Genomic DNA, 5,967 nt, shown 5'->3' with positions numbered 1-5,967 from the left:
TTAATACTACTGTTATTACTGCCCCAGACCAAAATTGCTTAAATCTTAACCAAATTATCTGAATTAAACCTGTTTAGCAGCTAATAACCAAGTCCTAAATCAAACAAACATTCTGTCTATTCAATGATAGCTAATTGATCCAACACCCAATGTCTAATAGCTAATGGACAAAATTAAATTCAGATTTGAACACTGAACTTGTATACAAACATTTTAACAATACGCAGAACTTAACAGAACAAAATCTGAATTGAAATTGAATTTAGCATAAGTGCAGGGGTATTGACAGTATATGCATTACCTGAAACTAACTGCCCAGAAATCAATACATACACAACATCCATTTGACGGACTCACTGATTTATAAACAAACATGATTTAAAAGACTAATTAACTAACTATCTATAACAATTGTCAACAAACAATAGGTAGACAAATTGTTTCAATCAGTATTTATCATAAACGAGAATTCATAATATAACTAATCGACGAACTTAATCGAGTCGATTACATACATTGTAAATAATCACAACCAATAGAAACAATTCACATTCGGATCAAGTAAATAGGTAGGAGACAGAAATGACAGAATTGATCAAAACAAATATGAAAAATCAAAAAGCTATTGACACAGACAACAATACACTTAGAATACACAAAATAATAGAAAAATACCTCTGAATTTTAATCAGACTCGAACTCAACTCGGCTTCGGATTTTTGTTTGAAATCAAACAGACCTTAGTCGAAGTATTTTCCACTGAAAATACTTTGACTAAGGTCGATTGAACCTCAATCTTTTACTTGAAATCGGAAAAATTCCAAGATTGGAAATTTTTAGGGTTCCAGGTTCTTGGATCTTAAATCCGAACATTTCTGGGCAGATTTGAAGGGAACCAAACATGATACAAGGGTGAGGGTAGCCTAGGGGTTATTTCGTGTTAGTTTGAAATGGATCTGAGTTTGTTCTTGTTTGGTCCGAATCTTCAAAAGAAGATTCGAGAAGTTCCGAACTGATTCGAACCAAACAACCAACAGATCCATACTCAGGATGACTAGGGGAAGCCATGGTGTTAATTTGGGGCTGATTGGTTTAGATCAAGTTTTCAGGCCAACCTTCGATTTAAGATTCGAAGAGTTGTGGCCTGATTCGAAGGAAACTAAGGTTGGATTCGTGTAGGGGAGGTTCAGGAGGTCCTAGGGTGTTAAGTTGGTGACCGGCGGCGTTGATGCCGCCGGGTTTCAGGCGAAGGGGAATAGGGGCGGCTAGGGTTAGGGGTCTGTTTGGAACGATGATGAACAGGAGCGGAGAGGGGGGGTGTTCAGTTAGGGGCTGGGTAGAGGTTTGGGATTTATATAGGGGTGGGGTGGACTGGTATCGTCCGTTGGATCAAGTAGAATGGATGGATGAGATCTACTCACTTAACCAAACGGTGTCGTTTGGTTTAGGTTAGGGGGACGGGTTGAACCGGGTATCGGATCGGGTAAGGGTCTTGGGTTAGGGTGATGAGATCTTGGCCGTTGGTTGGATTTAATCCAACGGCCCTTGATAAGGGGTAACCAAACGACGTCGTTTGATTCTGTTTTGAATTGGACCGGACATGGTCATTTGGATTGGGCCTGATTTTGTTTAGAAAATTTGGCCCAGATCCGTTTTTGCCCATTTAATACCACTCTTTTTAATTTCTAATTTAATTCTTCAATTATTAAAAATCCTAATTAAAATTATAAAAACAAAAAATTACTCCTTCAAAATATTAATCAACCTTTAACAATTTAACACATAGACAAAAAATATTAATCACATAGTGAAACATTAAAATTAGAACAAACGCATATTTTTTGTAATTTTATTTAAATTAACTCTTAAATGCATAATTAAATCCTATATGCATGCAACATGTATTTTATTTTATTTTTTTTGATTTATTTTGACAAAATAAACATTTACGGACATAACACAAACATTTAACACCACGCAAATTCAAAAATTACACAGTAAAAGAAATTTATTTTATTTTTTGATTTATTTTTGGAGTAGTTTTCGTTAAAGCAAAAATCACGTGCTCACAGCTGCCCCTCTTTGTGCGGAAACTCGAAGAGTTTTCGTGCAAAGATAAAGTGAGCGGATACGAGCGATTTTTGCCCGTTCAAATACTCCGTGGGAAGCATTTTTTGAAAGATTTGACCGAACCTCTGCTTCCAAGGTTTAAAATATGAGATTAAGGGTAGAAAATTAGGGATTTGGGTAGAGTTAGAGCTTTTTGATTATTTGGGAATTTGACCTCGTTTTGGGGTCGGATTTCAAAACAAAATATCTATTCGGGCTTGTGGGTGAATGGATGATCGGATTTTGGTCCGAACCTCGTATTTTGACCAAGCGGTCCCGGGGTCAATTGTTGACTTTTTGAGAAGAATGATGGGAAAGTTATAATTAAGCATTGGAATCGGATTGTTTAACGATTATTGATGTTATTAAGTTGATTATGTCTAGATACAATTGATTTGGAGTCAAATTCAAAAGGAAATGCGGTGTTTGAGGCTTGAGTTGGCCGTGAAAATTCGAGGTAAGTGTTCGGTCTAACCTTAGCTTGAGGGATTAGGAGTTGTGTCCTATTTGCTATTTGCTTCTTATTGGGTACGACATATAGGCATGGTGACGAGTACCTATACGTTGGTGTCGAGCATGACCATAAGTCTTAAATTGTAATTTATTTTGTGTTCTTAAATAGTACTACGGATACTTTAATTGATGATTCTCGATATTGAGTAAGGATTAAGTTTGTTTTCGTGGAAATTACTTATGATTGAATATTGGTGTTAGCTGAGATGAGTAGAAGTTGGGTTAAGATTTGTTATAGTTGTTTCTCCCTTGCCGGGACGTATTTACTTTTACTGTCAAATCCCTTGCCGGGATAGTGTAGTTTATTGTTGATCCCTTGTGGGGACTCTTGGTATGGTTGTTGCTAAAGGTATATAAATGTATGGATCGGGTTGCACGCCGCAACAATACTATATATGGAACGGGTTGCACGCCGCAACAATACTATATATGGAACGGGTTGCACGCCGCAACAATGTTATGTTGGATCGGGTTGCACGCCGCAACAATATTATATTGGATTGGGTTCCACGCCACAATAGTGATATAAATGGATCGGGTTGCACGCCGCAACAGTGTTAAATGATAGGGATTGGGTTGCGCGCCGCGACAGTGTTATTATGGTTTTGTTGTAAATCTTGAATTGTTCTCTCATATTTCTCTTAAATTTCTGCTGGATTTGATATTTCCCCCGTAGCATGTACCCCCTCCCATGTTAATTGTTTATTCCTGTTTATTTTTCGTTGTATATTATATAACTGCACAGGTTTATCTGGAGTCTGGTCCTAGCCTCGTTACTACCTCGCCGGGGTTAGGCCAGACACTTACCAACACATGGGGTCGGTTGTTCTTATGCTACACTCTGCACTATGTGCAGATTCCGGAGCAGCTTTTGGACAGTAGCACTTGGGGAGCCTGCCTTCAGTCCAGCCAGAGATCCCGAGGTAGTCCTGCAGGCGTCCGCAGACCCGACGTTCTCTTCTACTTTACTATGTACTCTATTTTCATTAGATTTCGAGACAGATTGTATTTTTTCAGACATTTGTTGTAGTAATCTTAGTCCGTCCGTGATATTGTGACACCGAATTTCAGGTAGAGATGTGTGTTGTCATTATCGTACTGGTCTTGGTTATTATATTAGATTAAGTCTTCCACTTGATTTCATTTATCGTTAATATCTAAATGTTGGATACTTGTTAATTCAGATTGTTAAAAAGGGTTAAAAATGAAAGAGTTAAAAATTTCTATGTTTAGTGGCTTGCCTAGCTTCTATGAGTAGGCGCCATCACGACTCCCGAGGGTGGAAAATCCGGGTCGTGACACTTTTGGTCCCAGCGAGGGAAGTGATCGGGTCCCCTTAGCAATGATTTTTCCTCCTCACACGAAAGGCGTTTCCGTTGTCGTTAAGGACAGAAGCTTTCCTATAGTAAGGGAGACAATTCCTCGTAGTTTCGGTACCAGGTCTGATTTTATAAAGGTGCCTGAAGCTGAGCCCGAAACCTTTGAGTCGGTGATGAAGGAGGCCGATTTAGAGCTTAGGAATAAATATAGCATTCCTGCTCGCATCGAGTTGATCCCTGTCGAGTGGGATGCAGTACAAGTCCACCATCCAGGGTACTGTGCATTCTACGCCTACCCTTTTCACGTCGGCTACACTCTTCCCCTTCTTCTAATAGCAGAGGAGTTTGCTGCTTCTATGGTGTTTGCCCTGCTCAACTCGTGATGTATGTTTATAAGCTCATAAAGATGCTTACCAAGTTTGCGGAGTTGGCTGGGGTCGAGATCACACTTTGGCACTTAATGCACCTATTCACCCCCAGTTTCCATAGGTGAGGGGGCAGGCGAAGATGGAGGACAAGTCTAACCGCCAGTTCTGGCTTAACTTTTTCTTCGTTAGAACTGAGGACGTAGTGGCCAACGTAGACGACTTCCCTGAAACTTGGAATTACACTCGTAAGCGTATAACCTTTCTACATGTAGGCACTTGGTCTAATTTGCTTAGTCATGAGTTCTGATCTCTTGTTCCATTTTCATGCAGCCAAGACTTCGCCTCCTCCTTTGGTCGGGGATATTTATGGCTAGGCTGGTCGGCTCCTCCCTCACATCGCAGGGATTGGTGAGTGGCCGGGCATTTTCAAGAAGTTTGGTCCTGCTCCTCCCTTGACCAGAGAGTTCTTTTTCGTTTTGGACTCTTAGTTACTTATATTTGCGGTTCATTTTGGCTTACTTTTTCCTTTTGTACATCCCTAAATTCCAGCCAGAGGGTCCTCAAGGAGGCCGAAAGCTCCCCCACCTGCATTCCGTAAGAGAAAAACTGTTGCCTCTTCGGCTTTTGTCCCTTCTACGACCGCGCTTGATTCTGCTCACTCCTCAGTCCCGCCCACTGCTTCAGCATCAATTCCTTCTTTATATGTAGAGACTTTGGTAACGAAACCTTCGGTTTCTCCCTTGTATCATCTCATAGATGAGGAAAAGGAATCGTTGCCAGATGATGGTGACCTGATGCCCCGTAAGAGGAGATCTGTGGATGTTGGTGATGGGATTGCCTAGGTCGTTGACTCAATGATGGATGATTTTACACTTCGTGAAACGACGACTATTGTCCTTGAAGACGATGTTAGGCAGGCCACTAGGGTTTCTGATTCCTCGCGGAAAGAGGGGCCATCGACTTTGCAGCCAGTTGATGATACTTCTTTGCCGGACGATGGGAGAGGCAAAGCCGTTGCCGAAGATGGTTATGAGATGGGTTCAGACATTGATGTTGCTGACGTAAGTATGATGAAGGAAGAGTTTACCTAGCTCGAGGTGAGGCTGGAGGGATCTACGAGGACCATTGTGATCCCCATGGATCGTGATCCATTGAAGAATATAGAGAACCTAGTCACTTACCTTGGCCTTATTTGCTCTGACATAGAGGTTGAAACCCTCAGAGAGCTGGATGATGTTACTTTGTCGAGGAGCATAGTCGGTCTTGCCCTCAGGGTAAGTATTTTAGGGCTTCGTCTTTCTGTCTATTGTTTTTTTTGTTTAGTGCCTTGCCTTTGTTAGCGGGGACATTCTCATTTTAGTTTTCCTGCCTTTTATTTTTATGATTGCAGACTATAATATGGGAGATTGAAAGTTCTCGAAGGGAGGAGAAGCGTAAGAAGATATTTGAGAGGTTGGAACGTAAATATTTCGAGTACCGTGACAAGTACCGGGAGATTTGAAGGCGGTTTGACGAGGGCGTCACTTTGCAGGCCCTTCGTGATGAATTGAAGGAGAAGGATGATGAGCTGGTGAGAGTCATCGAGAAGTGTAGTGTCCTTGAGGGGACGTTGAGAGGTAGGGGGAAGAGATCGAAGTCAATAGAGCCGTAGAGGTCAA

This window comes from Nicotiana sylvestris, chromosome 6, assembly GCF_000393655.2.
Source record: "Nicotiana sylvestris chromosome 6, ASM39365v2, whole genome shotgun sequence".
In the NCBI taxonomy this organism is placed as follows: domain Eukaryota; kingdom Viridiplantae; phylum Streptophyta; class Magnoliopsida; order Solanales; family Solanaceae; genus Nicotiana; species Nicotiana sylvestris.
This window is presented reverse-complemented; position numbering follows the sequence as displayed.